Below are 19,122 nucleotides of genomic sequence, written 5' to 3'. Positions count from 1 at the left end.
ATATTTTGAAGAATGTTGGTAAACAAACTGTTTTGAGTTTCCATTGACTTCCAATTATTCAAAATATCTTTTGTGTTTGTCGGAAGACAGAAATTCATACAGGAATTGGAACAACATGAGGGGGAGTAAATGATGACAGAATTTTCGTCTGTGGGTGAACTATTGCTTCTTAAAATGTTTGAATGAGATCCTGAGATTTTGGTGGATACTATGGTGGTTACCATGGTAACATTTATTAAGGGCTATAGCCAGAAAGCTTGATGAGGAAACAATGAATTCCTTGAGCTGAATATTGTTCATGGAGGGTGTTGAGGATAATATCAGAAAGTGAGATTACACAGTAACACGGTCATTATGAAAATAATTCTTGGGAAACTATAGGTCTAGTCTCGTTGCCATGACAACCGCAGACTGCTGGAGAACTCTTTCTTCGGTGTGTATGTGTGTAAAGGTGAGGCACAGTGGTGGGAGAGACGGCCTGTCGCCCATGTGCCTTACAGAGCTGTCCCGATCACTGCTCAATGTTCATTTTTCCATTTTCTCTTTTCTAAGACACTTTACAGGTGAGGAGGACAACTCAACATATAAATAGCCCCATTAGGTAAATAGATGACATTTACTGGTTTTTGTTTTTTTTTACTCTCTGTTATTATTCTGAGAAGCTGAGTTCTGGCCAATCAGTGAAGAGGTAAACTCCCTTGATATATGGTGGTTGGGAAAGAAGCAGGTGATTAATGCCTGTTTGGGCAGCTCTGTACACACACACACACACACACACTTCAGGTAGAGCATGCTCACTAACATGTCCTCGGCCACACTTTGTCTACTGAAAATAGCTTGCAGCGGGTATGCAATTCAAATCCATTCCCAATTTCCCACTCCATCACATCCCATTCTGGGGTTATTTATCTGTGCCGGAATGATTATTCTGTCCTGGAGGAGTCACCTGGAGAGGTACAGCACGGCTAAACCTTAATCTTCACTGCTGATGGAACTCGGTCAAGGAGATATAAAGCAGTATGATCCCATCAAGGTAAAAAATGGGTATCTCAGTTGCTCTATTGAGTGTCCTGAAATCTCCACTTATGTCTGAAAATTGTGTGAAACTTTTTCAGATTCCTTTTTAAATCAGTGATGAAATTAGGGGCTCTATCTTGCACCCAGCGCAACTGACTTTGTACACCGACGCATGTATCATTCCTATTTTGCACCCGTGCACAGCAGACTTTTCCCTCCACAGACGCACGTCGGTAAACTAGCAAATGCATTTGCGCTCCCGGGGCGGTTCAGCGCAAAGACGAGGCGTGTTTCGGCGCAAACGTTCCCTGGTGCCATTTTGCAGGTTTAGAAAACAATTCCGCCACTAACCAGGAAAAACCTAGTCTAAAGTCAGTGGCGCATTGCGCATGTTATTCATATGCTATTTTAAGGGCGCATGCTTGGCCATAATCAATGTAGCGTGAGCACAACGCGCATACACTTTGCTTATCTCATCTACACACAGACGCAGCAGTTTTCATTTTTAGAAAACCATACATTATTACAAGGAAAAATATTAACACACAAGGGAAATCATTGTTGTGTCCATGAAGATGTGAAAAATTAGGCATAAATCTAGCTTACACATTTACCCAAATTATTATACACCTGTTTAACCGAAGCTAATTTGGGTGTGTTTCTCCATCCCCAATGTCACTTCTCTGTGTTTTACGGCCCTGACGAGAACGTTGCTCTCCTCGGCTGTGAACCGCTCCTGGCGTGCGCCTGGCAAATCCGCCGTTATAATAGCAATCCGCCATGGAACAAGCGCACCTGCTCTTAAAGGGAATGTGAGATGACGCTCTGATTGGTTTATTTCACGTTACGCCCAAACCACACATATGAATAATGAAGCTACTTCAGACCAACCCATTGAAATTTGCGCCCGCCCACAAAGTTACTTGCGTTTCGCGCTTGATACTTGCGTTTCAGATCGTTAAAATAGGGCCCTAGATGTTTTAAGACTGACTATATTTGCATACAACCTAAATTTGCTTACAAATACCTTCCAATATGCAAAAGAGTAAAATTAGGATTGTTTAACAAATTAGCAATATAATAAATTTATATATTTATTAATTTAAATATTTTGTTATTTGTATGTGTTTATTAATTATATTATACTGGTCACAATTATTATATAATAGATATTGTTATAGTAGATCTATGTTTTGCAATAAATCTACAATAAAAGATTCTTGTATAACTTCATGGATATGTGTTCATCTTATAAAAGGATATAAAAGGATATAGGCATATTTAAAAATAATTTATATATGTACTGTTCATGACAAGTTGCCCATGTTAAAAATAAATAAATAAAAATGCAATAAAAATACACATAATTATATACAGATAATTTATACATAATTTATAATTGTATAATTAAAATAAATGAAATTTTTTTTAAAAAAAAATGATATTGCAGAACATACATCTAATATAACAATATCTAAATTTGGAAAAATTATAAAATTGTTATTTAACTTTTTAATATGGATAGTGCTTATCTTGACAATATTTATAGGATCTTTTATAATAAATTTCATATTGAACTGTCCTTGACAAGCTTATCTGACCAAACTGTCACCCTATTTTAAACCAAATCTGATCCTGTGTTAAATAACACTCAGTCATCGGGCTCTTATCTGTTTGGTGTTTGGTAAATGACTGTCTCCAGAGCAAAAGGCTGAGTGCGACAGCAGACCGGCGGACCAGAGAGCAATACTCTGAGACAAAGATGAAGTATAGGACTGAGGAGACTGCATGGCAACATGGAGCGTTCAAGCTGTCTCAGACATATATGGTGAATGACAGTGACAACTCACCCAAAACAAATAGTCATAAACAGCACTTCTGAGCAACGTTGTGCAGTCAAATAGGCTTTTTCGTTATTTTTGTTCAGAATCGACAGGAATATGAGCATATACCACCTTAAAATGATGAGGGAAAGAAGGCGGACAGAGATTAAAAGGGAGAGGGTGAGGAAGACGGACAAAGAGAAAAAAAAAGACAATGAATGAAAGAATTAGAAAGGCACTTTGCAGAAAAAAAGTCACGTTTGTTCATCACGCAGCCCTCATAGAAAGAGGATAAACACAGTTTGGGGTGGGAGATTGAATTAGGGGTGAGACAGGAACGAATTGAGAAGCTAAAATCAAATTACTCTGCCCTAAAAAACATTTGTCCACAGGAACAGTGAGTGGGATGGGGAGGCTTATTCTCGCTCGGGTGGAGAGCTGCTGGGCCAACAATGGCAGATCACTTCCAAATACTGACCTGCAGTATCAAGCCCTGCTGAGTCTACCCACAATGCTACTCTTTCCAAATAACATACCAAACACACAGCACAGACAGAGTGCCAAATGACTAGCATCAACCACACACAACAGAATCACTTTTGCAAACGAATTTGCCTTTTAAAAAGATGTCTTAGTATTACCACATACTTTATCAAACATTAGTGCACCATAAGGGCTTGGCATGGTTAGCATGCTCAAGCTTAGCCCATTGTCATCATAACACATCTTTCTCCATTGATGGCCATTCAAAAAAAGATTTATTTTTTTTGCTAGCATAATGCTAACAGAGGGCTCTTTTAGGTATTCTACAGATTATTATTATAAGGATTTTTGCCTTAAAAAAATAATACAATTCTATAAAATTATTCTTATTCTTACAAAACCCCTAAAATTATATATGTTTAGATTAAATTATGTTATAGCTGATGGTTTGACGGTGTTATCACAAGTGAAACATTTTGGTATGCTTTGCTGACAGTCCGTGGGTGTGTGGAGTGGCATATGGCTGTTAGGAAATGCATTTCTGGGAAGATGACTAGTCGTATGACCCTCATTTAATAGCTTACATAACAAAAGTACATATCTCTGTACATGATTACGCTTCATAAATTGTGCTTTCGTTCCCTTGACAAAGTATTAGATGCAGAATAAAATTTGTATAGGCCTATATTGAATGAAATATACTAAGATTGTGCCTAAGACAATGATCTATGGAAGTCCACATTACACTAAAGAGAAAATGCTTCAAACCACATAAATTTGCATTGTTGTTTGCAAATGTTTGTTGGAACTATGGTTTCGGGGAGACGCAAATTGGGTGAACTAGGTTGGTAAAAACAGAACTTGCGACCATAGTTGGTTAACAAAGTTTTCAGGAAATGCACCCCAGGATGGCCAGTGAAAGGATTGTGGGCGATCTGAGTGGGTGTGCATCTGAGGCTAAAACTAGTCTGAGAATGACCCAAAACCGAATGACCCAGATTCCTGCCTCAAATGAGAATCTGTTTACAGTAGGTTTGTTAGTTGTATGATATCAGTGTTTCTTGTGCTAACCCAGTGCAGTATGGATATGCAGAGAGGGGTCAGAGAGAGACGGAGTCATGGGAACAGAGCTAAATTCAGCTTCAGCACCTGCAGTGCGGCTGGGTGGACTCATCGATCTGAGAAGAAAGCTACGGGCTACATTCAGCTCAAACACAAGCGGTATTGCCCCAATTCTACCAGGGTAACCGGTGACTGTGTCGCTATTGTTTCCATAAACCACAGAGAAGAGTAAAAATTAAACGGATACGTCAGTTCCATGGCATAGTGATTAGTCGAGCTGTGGTGCTCATGTGGGAAACAGTGATTCGAATACTGCTCAATCCTATTCCGCTTCTCTCTTCCTCTTTAATACTTTCTTGTCTTCCTTTCTACAAACACAAAATGCACAGGTGGGGCTTGGGAACATGAAACCAAGCAGCCCATTCAAATCTCCACAGGTATCTGCACAACAGAAGAGCAAAACACATCATTAGCCTCTTGTGCTGCTCAGATTTGGGGAATAGTCATATTGCGGTGGTAGAAAAAAAACAATCCCTCCCAGTGTCTCTAATAAGATTTTCGTCTTCGGCTTCTAAATGAATCCCTCCTGCTGAGAGCTACGAGCGATCTGCCTACTGCACCCCTGCCACCAAATCCATCCTAATTATGTCACATGTAAATCCATTTGTCAGATGCATAATCTCTGATCCATTTATCAGAAGGTCAGGAGATTCGGAGGAAAATAGACAGAGTTATTACTGTGTGACTCTCAAATAAGATTTCAGCGGGATAAACAGATCCTGCAGACTGAGGAACAGAGGTGAATAATGAGGAGATATGCAGAAGACAGGAGAATTATTACACACTTCTCTGTACACCCCCGCGCCCTCCATAACAATACAGGTCTGAAGAAACCCGCTTAACTACCACCTTTGTCATTTCAGACCTAACCAAAGGCTGATGAGATGTGTGACACGCAGGGTAAATGTCTTAAATTGTATCTTAGACAGTTGTATTTTGACAGTAATGATGTGAATGCGGTATAAAAGAGAGTGTAATAAAGTTCAGGAGAAGAACGTTCATATAATCCTGTCAATCACAATTCATAAGGGCATATAGTATCTTAAACTCTCTTTTCTAAGACTTAGCAGTATATTAAATCTCTACATACTTTTCATATTAAATAAATGAATAAATGGACTTGACATGCAAATGAATGCTAAAGAGATGATAAATACAAGAATTGTCTAATCATTTATATAAGATGTTACAGGTGAGACTTTACAGGTTACATCCTTTACGATGATGTATGATCACCCTTCCTTGTATAATGACAGAAAAACAACTTTGCAAGCAAATACACTCAAAATATTTTTTTTAAATAAATGAATACTATTGTTCTGCAAGGATGCATTAAAATCAACCGAAGGTGACAGCAAAGTTATGTTAAACACGATTTATATTTTAAATAAATGGTTTGAACTTTCTATTTATCAAAGAATCCGGAAAAAAATTATAGCATGGTTTCCACAAACATGCTAGTAAGTACCACTGTTTTCAACATTGATAATAATAAGAAATGTAGAAAATAATAATAAATGCAATGCCATCACAAAAATAAACTACATATTAAAATAGAAAACAGTTATTTGAGATAGTATTACTATTTTACAATATTACCATTTTTACTGTATTTTTAATCGAATTATTGCAGCATTTAGTCTTCTTTCTAGAGTCTTCTTTCAAAACCATCAGAAAAATCATACTGATCCCAAACTTTTGAACGGTACACCATAGGCTATTTTCACTAACAATAAGACATTTTACATTACAATTAAATTATTGTGGTATGTTTTTTTTGCAATTTGCATATATGTCCCATAGTGTTTCAGTCTCAACAAAGCCAAACTGTGATACCAACTTAAATACCAAATTCGATAATCAGAAGTCTATTCTGTATCAACAATTGTCTTATTTCCTCTAAAGAATTACAAAGAAACATCTAAGAAAACATCTTAAGGCCCATTCACAACAAGTATGATAACTATAAAAATATGTCCACACCAGCGGACAATATCATTCTGTTTATTCTAAGCGTGTGCTTCAGTTATGTCATCTGTCGCTTTAAATGCTCAAGCTCTTTAAACCAGGATGGATTCTGATTGGCTGTCAATGTTTTTATCGTTCATCATCAGGTGAAAAAAAAAATCCTTCTGAAAGTGATTCAGATTGTATCGTTTCTCTGTGCTGTTTTTGTTATAGTTGTGTTGTGTTGCATTTAGAATGATTTTTAGAACTATTTCTTTATCATTATCATCATAGTTCTCATCCGTGAACAGGCCCTTATGGGGGAATAAAACAAACCTGAGAACTCCATTAAGACTCCTGAGAAATGAAAGAGCAACCCCTGAACAATAATATAAAAAAAAATCCCTCTTAAATAAAGGAACAGTAATTACAGACAAAACAACCATTTTAAAAATGATTTGCTGGCCTTGTCTGGTTTTAGCTTGTTGGAATAAAAAAACCAGCTTGACCAGACTTGGTCTTGGAGACAGCTAAACCCAGCACAGGCTAATTTAAGCAGCTTTTTCAGCAGGAAACACAAACAGCGCACACTCCACAGCTCTTGCAAAGCTCTTGAAAAGCCCTTGAAATTGAGAGGCAACATTAACACATAATATCACCAAACACAATAGACAGAATAAACTGAAGGGGACGTTGTGAGACACAGTGAACAAACCGTCCGACTGACTGACAGACTGCTATTGTACCAATTGATTTCAATCTGTGTATCTCTGAAACCTCCCCAATCTTCAACCCCATTCATCGCCAAAGAGAGGTCATACTTGCACATTTCCTGTGGCTACATGCATAAAGCAGAGACATTTCCAGCTACAAATGATGGAAACTGATATACAGAGACAACCATATTTAATAGCATGTAAATTCTTCTTAAGTCAACCAATATACAGCATATTTATGCTTCCATCCTGAAGCAATTATGCCTGCATGCTTGATAAAACACACACACACACACACACACACACACTCAGACGTCACTCACACACCACACACAAGCTCACGGCAGCTTATCACACCAGCACTCCGTGCTTAATTGCATCTCGGCTGGTTCACACACAAACACTTTGTGTGATTGACATTTGACAGAGCAGGAAGTCAAGCACACACACACATATAAACACACTTACGGCAGAAACAAACACACTGACCCTGAGCCATATAATTACCACCCCATCCACACCTCAGAGTGAGAAAACGACACTTAACCTGAGATACACAGCACCTGCACACACACACTGGTGCATTAACAAACCCAGCATGCACACATTCATGAAACAACAGTCTTTGCCTCTGTTTTCTTTCTTAATAGTGGCATTTCTTATTCCAACAACAGCTCAGCGTGCAACAATAAAGAAGACCATGAAAGGAGGATAAACCCATAAGATAAGCAGACACACAGGACCAGTCTCGCATGCTTTTATACCTACAGACATGCACACAAATGTGCCATCACTGTCATTGCAATTTCAGTTACAAGAAACTAAAAGCCCTATCATAACTGACATTGCTGCCTATGATGTATTAAACTGCATGGTACAAAACATGGTACAAAGCATATTATAAGTGTTTATATTTTAGACCTAGTGGGATGGTTCACAGGGGAAATTGCGTTCATAAATCACTCGCCCGTGCGTGTCTTGTCATATCCGTAAATAGAGAAAAGTTGCTCCGGCTACTTTCATGCATGTTTGGTGTGGCATAGGTTAGTTTTCACAACGAGCGAGAAAGGTTGACATAGAGCACGCTAAATCTCGAACCTCCGGGGAATCACCCATTTTAAAAAAACGTCAAACAGAGGAGAGTGTGAACCTGACCGAGCTCATATAAACGAGAATCAATATTGGCTTGGCTTTTTAATGCTTTATTCATTGTAAAGCATTATCTATTGTGAAGGGTTATTTTCGAGGATGTACGGGGAAGTACTATTACTGGGTATAGCTACAGTAACGTCTTCAGCTAGTGAGCTTGAGATCCTTTCCATCTAAACTGGTTATATCTCTTAAGCCTAGTAGTGAATTCAAGTGTTTTATGAGCAGGATAACCAAATTCATCCGTAGTCAAGCAGAGCCAAGCACAGCCAAAACAATGTTCTTCCGCAAAATGCATACAGTTTTGTTTTTTAACAAAAGGCAATAACAACTGTAAAATTAAGTCCATAGAATGTGTATTATTTAATCATAGCACATTTGCATAGACACCTGTGTTTGCGTACTCTATTAAATGGGGGTGTGGTTTGAAAGTATGCATATACGCTAAACATTCACTTTAAAAACTGAAATATACTTTGGGCTTAAGTGTCATCCACACAAACTGCTGGACCTAATAATGTTATTTAGTTTTCTTGGAACTGATCAAGTCATTGAAAGCTCTTCAAAATAGTACAATTTTAAAATCACCTTTCCGTGATGCTGTATTTCCATATAAAGGTCAAAGTGGCATGCACATGTTGTGCTTAAAGAAAGCCTGATGGCTTGGTAATGCTTAAGAGAGATTTTACTGTTATGAATCCGTGGTTGCACATATACAACACTGGTGGTGGCGGAAAGAATTTTGGACTGTGCTGGTCCTCTTGGGGTTTGAAATGAACCCCAGTATCAGCCTCCCTCAACCCTCTCCTCTCTTTCTAAAAAAAGCAGAAACAGTAATTACTCCTGCAATCTCCCCACAGGACAAGGCAGGACAGGACAGGGCTCCCTGCACACAACCGGGTTTTCGTGAAAAATGGAACAAAGAAAGAGTGGAACCCTTCCCCCAACACCTTTTTTTCTTTCTCTACCTCCTTCTCTCTCTCCATCTATCTTCCCCTTACCACCTCAGCTGCTTTGTCCTGGACCGGCAGACACATTTTATTACCTCTGCAGTGATGCGCTCACTCACTCTCTCTCTCACAGGGTGAACAGGGCCAGCTCTTTGTCTAGACTGCTTGTAGAGAGAGTTCAGCACATAAACACACACAAGCGTGCGTTTTTATGCCTTCGCATGGCGACTGCATCTGCGCATTGCCGCCACGTGTGCGCTGTATCTTTGTCCTGATGCCGAGTCCTCTATCCACACACACACACACACACCTGTCCCCTGATCACATACTGCATTGCAACAAAGATTCCTGTACAAAATATAGACTTTGTAAACAGAAAACCGATCCCGCAGACAATATAACAATAGCAGATATCTCATCATTCTCTTACAAATGAACTTGTAGTGGGGCAAAATGATTATTGGTATTTTCATTTAGACTTATAAACATATATTCATATTAATATAACTCTTTCAATATGACTATTTTTATAATAACTGGTAACTTTACAATACAATCATTTTTACACATATTAATAGTAATATTTTTGACAATCAAAAATTGAATGGGTTATTGCATTATTAAATAAGATGAACCAACAATGAACAATAGCATACTTATAAATTAACATTAACCAAGATTAATAAATGCTGTAAAAAGTGTACAATAACAATAATATAGGCCTATGCAATAAAATATAATACATAAAACAATCAAATTAATTAAAATAAATAAATAAAATAATAAATAAAATAAATATATATATATATATAATAAATATATTTGGCTACAATAGAATATAAATAAAATAAAATAATCGGCTTTCTGAGCCGATATGCGTTTATATATTATTCAATATAAAAATGTAATAATTTCTCAGTGTTAAATATCACAGATAAATCCCCTGATATTTCCAAATTTTAAATTACTGTGGGAACCACAAATACAGTATATGACTGAGGCTAATTTAAATCAAGATCAAATCTTCATGATGCTAAAATCTTAATTTCACACCTCATTTTGAGACAGAGAACAACAGAGAGACAGCACACATGTTCTGGTAAAAACAATACTCGCAGTAATGAGGTAGAAGATTATACATCTTCTTTCATAGCTATTTGAAACAGTAATCACTAGACAAAAGGTCCGTGACTCCGTCCTAGGAGGATGGGAAGAGGCTTATCCCTCCCTCGGCACAGGTGGAATGTAAAACAGATTGCCCGAAAGGGTTAAAATATTCTGCAAAGCGTCTGGGGAGTCATGGGGGGAGGAAAAGGGGGTTGGCATCAGGTCTGAGCCAATATCTGCACAGATTTATTGAAATTCTTCCATTGTCACAATGCCACCTTTCTTTCGTTCGGTCACTATACATTCAGCCACAAAGTTCATTTCATTTTAGGATAACCACCACATAAGGAAAATACACACTTATTCTTTTCCCTATCAGACCATAATTTTTTATGTTCCTCTCTTTGAATCTTTCTCATCTTTTAAAGATGCAAGCAAGCTTTAATCTCTTTCTTTGACTCTTTCTCATTCCCTCCATCACACGTCAGCCTTGTAAACAGAAAGGCATGGTTGAGTACACACACAAAGCCTCGTGCGGAGCGGCGTGAAGGGGAGGAGTGACAGCATACTGCAGAGACCCCGCCCCACACACACACACACACACCCACACACTGCGTCCTTTCTCATATTCTCTTCAGTCACAAAAAATCCTTTTGACTATGAAATTGAATTACGAAGGAATGTGATGTTCTGGCCATAAAATGCACCTCTATTGATATTTAACCTCACAGTTTAACCTTTAACCTCTGATTAATCATCAACAGAGACCATAACGGCCAACTCGAGAGCTAATCAATCAATCATCAATCATCACTTTCACAATTCACACTCAATAACCTCAAAATCAGCATTTGTTTTACAAAGACAGGCAGGCTTTAATATGACCAGCACTGGTTCCAGATGAATGTGACTGTGGTCAGTGAGCTCTTCATTATTGCGCTGACCTCAGCGGCCGTCTGGACCATGACAATGGGCCGAAAGCCGTTGACAGTAATTATACGGAGAGATTCTGCTTCCTATACAGGCAGAAAGGCTGTAATTAATGAGGAAGGAAATGAGGATCCTATGACAACATAAGAGAGGTGTAAAAGAGAATGGAGAATGTGGCAGTGAGAGAAAGGGAAAGAGATGGTGACAATACAGAAAGATATGAAGATGAGAATTTGTTAATGAGCAAGTGACTAGTAGATAAATGGGTGTAAAAATAAAGGATTGAATGACTGACAGTCAGATTTGTCTGTCTGTGTGTGTGTGTGTGTGTGTGTGTGGTGGTAGTGGGGGGCATTCCCTACATTTTGGGGACAAAATGTCACCTCAAAGATAGTAATACCAGAATTCTTTTTTATTTTGTGGGGATTTTTTTTTTTTTTTGGCCCCCATGAAGAAAACAGCTTATCGATTATGTATATATACTGTATATATATAGGGTTGTGTTTAGAGGTAGGGTTTAGAGAATGAATATACAGTTTGTACAGTATAAAAGTCTATGGAAAGTCCCCATAAAACATGGAAACCAACCCACACACACACACATACCATATGGGCTCAAAACGACATATTGGTGGGAAAATAATTACAACAAAAAAATGTGGGTTAACTATACCTTTAAGGCCAACTGTAATGCTGTGATCGTGTTAAAGAGAGCGAGAGGGAGGGAAAGTGGGATTCTTATAAATACTTCAGGGCTTTGGAGGGTGAGAAACCATGGGGTGGTGATGCTCCTGCGAGGTGAACGAGGGGTAACTCACTCCTCGGGGGGTAAAAATGCTCCGCAACCCTGAACTGACCTGCCGTTTTATATAATAAAACAGATTTTCCAGCTCTGACTAAGTTCATTCTCCACGGTGCGCTCGAAGAACGTGTCGAATGGATGGAGCACAAGGAAATAGGAGCGAGCGGATGGGTTGGCAGTTTGATTCTGTGGGCGAAAGAAGATCTGTGAGTTCTGGACTCAAGGCTGTGTGACTGCATCATTCAACGGAGCTTTCAAGGTCACTGTGGAGGGCAGAAGAGAGGTGAGCTGTGGGTTGCCATTACCGAAGCGCCCCTGGGAAAATCCCGGAAGCTTTCAGTCACCACTTATCAGCTAGTCTCACTTTTCTTTCAAAGAGACAATGGATAATAACCGCAGTGAAAAATGACAGGCTTTACACCACCTATTCGGCAAAGGTACATTATTCTGATTCAATGAAAAGGCTCTGACAAACAAAGCACTCTTGATTTATAGATTATGCCACAAAGCACCTGTGTAAACACAAACACAGCATACACACTCATTATACTCATCCAAACAGTTCATTCTGTTACAGAACAATGTATTATATAAGCACATTACCAAACACCCACAAGTCAACAAACTATTTATTGGTGTACACATCAATAATAATATTAATAATAATTTGAATAAATAAATAAAATGTTTTATCTTGTAATAAAAAATCATATATATGCTCAAAAGTTTGGGGTCAGTAAGATTTTAAAAGATGGCTGCATTTATATGATCAAAAATACAGTAAAAACAATAATATTTAGAAAAAATTATTACCACTTAAAAAGACAGTTTTCTATTTTAATAATAATAATATTTTGAAAAAATATTATATTCCAATGATAGCAAAGCTGAATTTTCAGCATCATCACTCCAGTCACATGATCCTTCAGAAATCATTCTAATATGCTAATTTGATGCACAACAAACATTTCCTATTATTATCAATGTTGAAAACAGTTGCTCTGCTTAATGTTTTTCTATGACAACATGGTACAAGTCGGAGCTCTCAGAAAATTTGGAGTTGTAATTACGAGTCGGAATCTCATAACGGTAATTACAAGGGTCATCTGCTATCATATTAACATAGTAAATAACACTACCAGAGCGCACAATTAATTCGTAGTGTAATAATCAATTGTTTTTTAGTCATGCACTGTGTAAAATGAGCATTAAAGTGTATTAGAGTGTTTAAGTGATTCTAACTTCTCAACTTTAGAATCATATTTCAAGAGTTCTACCCACTCATCAGGACAGTTTTAGATATTACAGAGCGGCTCCTCGCATCGGTTCTTGCCAGGGTTTAATAGATGAAAGGCTATGGTTTCTGGAGATAGAAATATAGAAGGTCCCAAGCTCTTCAAATCACTCCCTTTTTACAGTTCTTTTATTTCATCTCCAGTCCTTAATGACACATCACATGCAAATGAGAGCGTGGTGTCTGCGAGCGCATTCCGTAGGAGTCATTTTTCACCATTTCCCAAAAAAACAGAGCATTAAAAAAGTCAAGCGAGCCAGTTTCGCTGTAGGCAACGCAATGCATCAAATTGGTTTACAAACCACACTGAGAGTTTTAAGTTACATAAAATACGAAACAACCCCATTAAATTCTACATAAAACTAAAATAATAAAGCCTCTAGAGGCGTTTGAAGCAAGGGGGATGATACTTTCCTCCATATGACTGGTAAGCAGTGTAAGCAGTTACTTGATGAGATGACTAGCATAAGCATGACTTATTAACTATTAATCGCCAGGCCTGATTCACAGAAGCCTTTAGGCACATGCAAACCATCAGAAAGAGATTGTGATTGGCTAATGTATCATAACAGGCCTTGTAATTTGAATGAACATTAGTAAAAGTCTTAAAATATCTTGTGATTTCACCAACTAGCTTTTTATCTTATTATTATTATTATTATTATGATGCTTGATGCAAGACATAAACATTTTTGGCATATTTGATTGAAAATGTTGCATTATGAATTAAAGCTGCTGTGTTTGGAACTGACAGAAAGGAAAGCTAATGTGTCTGCTAAGCAGCTAATTTCAAAATAGCTAAAAATTGGCTGGTTTATTGACTTATCACAAAGCTTTGTGTCTGAGCAAACAAATAAATGATATAGCTCATTTAATAATACAGTATGTCATAATAAAGAACAATGAGTGGCCAGAGGATTGTTAGCAGAAGCAAATACACATAGTGCCAATGCTTCAGATACCACTTCCTCTCAGCCTCAAGGACATGCATCATCTCATGTGGCGACATTAAGAAATCAATCTCAAAACACTACAGCGATATTTGATTCCAGCTCCTTCCTGACTCACTTGGCATGACTCAAATTGTGCTCGGCCATTGTAAATATATTTAAAGCTGGAAAGGAGCTTACAAAGCAGCGTAAGGGGAGGGAAGATCGATCCAGTTGACAGATCAGAGAGCCCTCATGGGCATCTGAGGGAAACGGGGCGATGTGCTACAGGGTGAGAGCTGCCAGATTAAGACAGGCTGAGGAGACAGAGAACAGGGCACTTTACAAGGCCTCTCTGCAGGAGAGGAGGGATTTAGGACAGGTAAAGTGTGAAAAGTGCGATGTTCTCAGCAGGCTAGAACTACTCTAAATCTGTGATCCACGTACCGAGGTCGAGGAATAGAAGCACCGCTGTGTTACTGGAGGATTTGTAGAAGTAGAGCGATGGGTTGAAGCTGATGGCAGGAAAAACGTCCCAGCAGAGCCGTTTTCCAAAGGTAACAGACAGGTCATGTTCGGAAGCCGGTTTATGGTTAGACTCCAAGCTTAATAAGTCAATAATCAGTGACTTCCCATTTAAATGGACAACTAGATGTCTCACTTGGATTCTCGTCCATCCTATATTGACTGACAAGTGGATCACAATTCTGTTAAGGGGAAAAGCCTTTATAATCCCTATCGGCAATTAGAACAACTCATAAAAACACTTCCTTTTCCTTCTCTACGCATTTATTTCACATCAGTTGTCCTCCTCTAGTTAAACACGTCTAGTATCCCCTTGAGAGAAACTACAGATTTTATCAGATGTTTGTGAAGCTGCAATACTTTTCTGATTTGGTTGCGACCCAGGTCTATCCACTAAGCGGAAGCAAAATGACATAAAAGTGGATTAAAGGTGTTTCCGGTAAGTAAAACTTCATTATGGAAAAACATTTATTCCTATAGGAGCGGTTGCTGGGGATGTGCCGATCGTCAAGTTCATTTCCAGGCTAAGTAAGTCAGTTCTAAGCTGTGCCCGAGGCTCTGCCTTTATTCTGATATGTCCCATGGAGACAGCAGCTCTCAACACCAGATCTAGAATGCTTTAGAGGGATGTTTACATCTTTATCTCATCATATGAAAGCATGCATATGCATAAGTCTTGAGTTTTAGGAGGATGTTTGTTTCCTTATCACACTCGACTGTAGAAACATGCCTGTGCATGTATGCTCTAGATCTATCTATCTATCTATCTATCTATCTATCTATCTATCTATCTATCTATCGAGAAAAGCTATAGTACAATTAAATCAGAAATTATGTGGAAAATTACTGCATAAGTTTAAAACAATATAAACATTTATAACTCTAGTCGGTTATTTCAGCATATCCAAACGTGTCTATGAATGATACAAACATGACAATACAAATGATTTCATATATCTTTTAAAAGTCGAAAGTAAAATCAAACAGCCTTTAGTGTCATCTGCCATCACATTAAGATTAAGTTCGTGTCCTTGAACAGCAAAATAGCAATAATGCATTCGCATCAAATCACCGGTACATGTAAATATTTCTCCATAAGTCACAAAAGCCCATAATTCAGTGCATGAACACTCACCTTAGAGCATCCCAGGTTGAGTCCTCCCTCATTCAGCCCGCTCACCGGCCGCTCTCTTCCCCAGCAGACCCGCTGACTGAACGATCTCGCTCAGGCGTGATGCTTTGAGTGGAGCATCTCTCTCTCTCTCTCTCTCTCTCTCTCTCTCTCTCTCTCTCTCTCTCTCTCTCTCTCATCCGGGATGCTGCAGTTGCTGTGTGGTACCAGTTTACGCTGCCCTCTTCCGGACACTGTGGGGAACTGCAATCACACCACAGTTGCGTAACGCCGTCACCAAGCGGCGGCTATTGTCATGGCAACAAACGTGAACATAAATACATTTTGAAGCTAAATTAATGGGTTTTAAAAGCGTAAAGCCGATCAATTAAACAAAATGCAATTGATTTAAATGAATAAATATGGTATAATAATAAAAATAACAAACATAAATTCCAAAATGTATTTTATTTACAGCATCAAGTTTAAACAGTAGGTACAGTCATTTACAGTGCAGACAGACATACGTTAAACCACTCCAGATGGGTAATGTTATACTGAATGCGCCACATTTGAAATGGTCAAAAAATAAACACACAAAAACAACTTTAGAATGAAGCAGGTGATATAATAACACGTTTAATGTTTTAATTGCATAATTTCTTTCTCTTTTCTTTTTTCTAATAGTAGGCCTATGTAAATAAGCAATATTGGATAAATCTCAGATGGTACTTTGCTGTTAGTTATCATTACTTACTTGCCTCATTACAAATGTATTATCTATATATGTATTTGTTACACTGTCGATTTTGCAGGTTTTCCCACTTACAAAGCATGTAGAAGTCTGTAATTTTTATCATAGGTACACTTCAACTGTTGAGTGACCGAATCTAAAACAAAAATCCAGAAAATCACATTGTATGATTTTTAAGTAATTAATTTGCATTTTATTGCATGACATAAGTATTTGATACATCAGAAAAGCAGAACTTAATATTTGGTACAGAAACCTTTGTTTGCAGTTACAGAGATACGTTTCCTGTAGTTCTTGACCAGGTTTGCACACACTGCAGCAGGGATTTTGGCCCACTCCTACATACAGACCTTCTCCAGATCCTTCAGGTTTCGGGGCTGTCACTGGGCAATACGGACTTTCAGCTCCCTCCAAAGATTTTCTATTGGGTTCAGGTCTGGAGACTGGCTAGGCCACTCCAGGACCTTGAGATGCTTCTTACAGAGCCACTCCTTAGTTGCCCTGGCTATGTGTTTTGGGTCGTCGTCATGCTGGAAGACCCAGCCACGACCCATCTTCAATGCTCTTACTGAGGGAAGGAGGTTGTTGGCCAAGATCTCGCGATACATGGCCCCATCCATCCTCCCCTCAATACGGTGCAGTCATCCTGTCCCCTTTGCAGAAAAGCATCCCCAAAGCATGATGTTTCCACCTCCATGCTTCACGGTTGGGATGGTGTTCTTGGGGTTGTACTCATCCTTCTTCTTCCTCCAAACACAGCGAGTGGAGTTTAGACCAAAAAGCTCTATTTTTGTCTCATCAGACCACATGACCTTCTCCCATTCCTCCTCTGGATCATCCAGATGGTCATTGGCAAACTTCAGACGGGCCTGGACATGCGCTGGCTTGAGCAGGGGGACCTTGCGTGCGCTGTAGGATTTTAATCCATGATGGCATAGTGTGTTACTAATGGTTTTCTTTGAGAATATGGTCCCAGCTCTCTTCAGGTTGTTCTGGGCTGATCCCTTACCTTCCTCATGATTATTGATGCCCCACGAGGTGAGATCTTGCATGGTGCCCCAGACCGAGGGAGATTGACCGTCATCTTGAACTTCTTCCATTTTCTAATAATTCCGCCAACAGTTGTTGCCTTCTCACCAAGCTGCTTGCCTATTGTCCTGTAGCCCATTCCAGCCTTGTGCAGGTCTACAATTTTATCCCTGATATCCTTACACAGCTCTCTGGTCTTGACCATTGTGGAGAGGTTGGAGTCTGTTTGATTGAGTGTGTGGACAGGTGTCTTTTATACAGGTAACGAGTTCAAACAGATGCAGTTAATACAGGTAATGAGTGGAGAACAGGAGGGCTTCTTAAAGAAAAACGAACAGGTCTGTGAGAGCCGGAATTCTTACTGGTTGGTAGGTGATCAAATACTTACGTCATGCAATAAAATGCAAATTAATTATTTAAAAATCATACAATGTGATTTTACAGACCTCTACATGCTTTGTAAGTAGGAAAACCTGCAAAATCAGCAGTGTATCAAATACTTGTTCTCCCCACTGTATATATATATATATATATATATATATATATATATATATATATATATATTTATATATATATATATACACACAAATACACACAGTTAAATTACGTTTCAAGAGTTCAAAACAACGTGAAGTGTTTTCAACTAACATACAGGAACATTATTGCATATTATAAGAAGAAATTTTAGTCTACTAAAACCTATGTAAATAAAAGGTGAACAAGGCCTCTGCACATGCTTAATTGTTTTCAGCATTATAAAGAGCAAGATTTGCTATTTACAAATCATTTACTCCATGGAATATAAAGAATATAAATTTTGATCAATTGATTGTGAAGCATCAAGTCTGCATGATTAAAGGACTGTCAGCAAACTTCAATGTGCTGCTGCTTCAGCAAGTAAGAATATAAGAAGTTTAATTAGAACTTATAAATATATGTTCTTAATATAAATTCATAATATACATTCTAGACTAAATGATCCTGAGGTCAGATTGGTTGATGAAGGGTTGTTTGTAATCCAGCTAAAAACAAATGGCAATCATGCTCCTGAGAAAACTGTTGGGGAAACATGAAAAATATCTATATTTACTTCTAAACATTTGAGAATTACCATTATATAACCATTACAATTTTTTGTATATTTAACATTGCCAAGATTATACTCACCAACGTTCTTACCTCTATCCTACTAGCATCATATCCTATTGAAAGCATCAATTTATAACAGCTGGAACTCAAAGGCCATTGTCAGAATAATAATAATAATTATATATATATATATATATATATATATATATATATATATATATATATATATATATATATATATTTGACGAATATAAAAACTAACTTTGAGTAGTTTCTTTAGGTGGATACCCAATGTGGCACAAGTAATTAGACTACTGATTGTACTTGTGTTTGAAATAATTATGA

The 19,122-nt window shown here is 38.0% G+C and overlaps 1 protein-coding gene across 2 annotated transcripts in view; it reads right to left on the bottom strand.

Moving 5' to 3' along the window:
- Nucleotides 1-16,011, bottom strand: part of mtus2a (microtubule associated tumor suppressor candidate 2a) — a 69,214-nt gene extending 53,203 nt beyond the window's left edge. For both annotated transcript variants that reach the window (XM_084104251.1, XM_084104252.1), the window contains exon 1: nt 15,930-16,011. The gene's annotated coding sequence lies outside the window, so the exon portion shown is untranslated. The remainder of the gene's footprint in view (nt 1-15,929) is intronic.
- Nucleotides 16,012-19,122: the final 3,111 nt, after the last annotated feature.

This window comes from Abramis brama, assembly GCF_963993115.1.
Source record: "Abramis brama genome assembly, chromosome: 25".
Taxonomy (NCBI): domain Eukaryota; kingdom Metazoa; phylum Chordata; class Actinopteri; order Cypriniformes; family Leuciscidae; genus Abramis; species Abramis brama.
The sequence above is the reverse complement of the archived record's forward strand: the minus strand, read 5'-3'. Positions and strand labels throughout refer to the sequence as shown.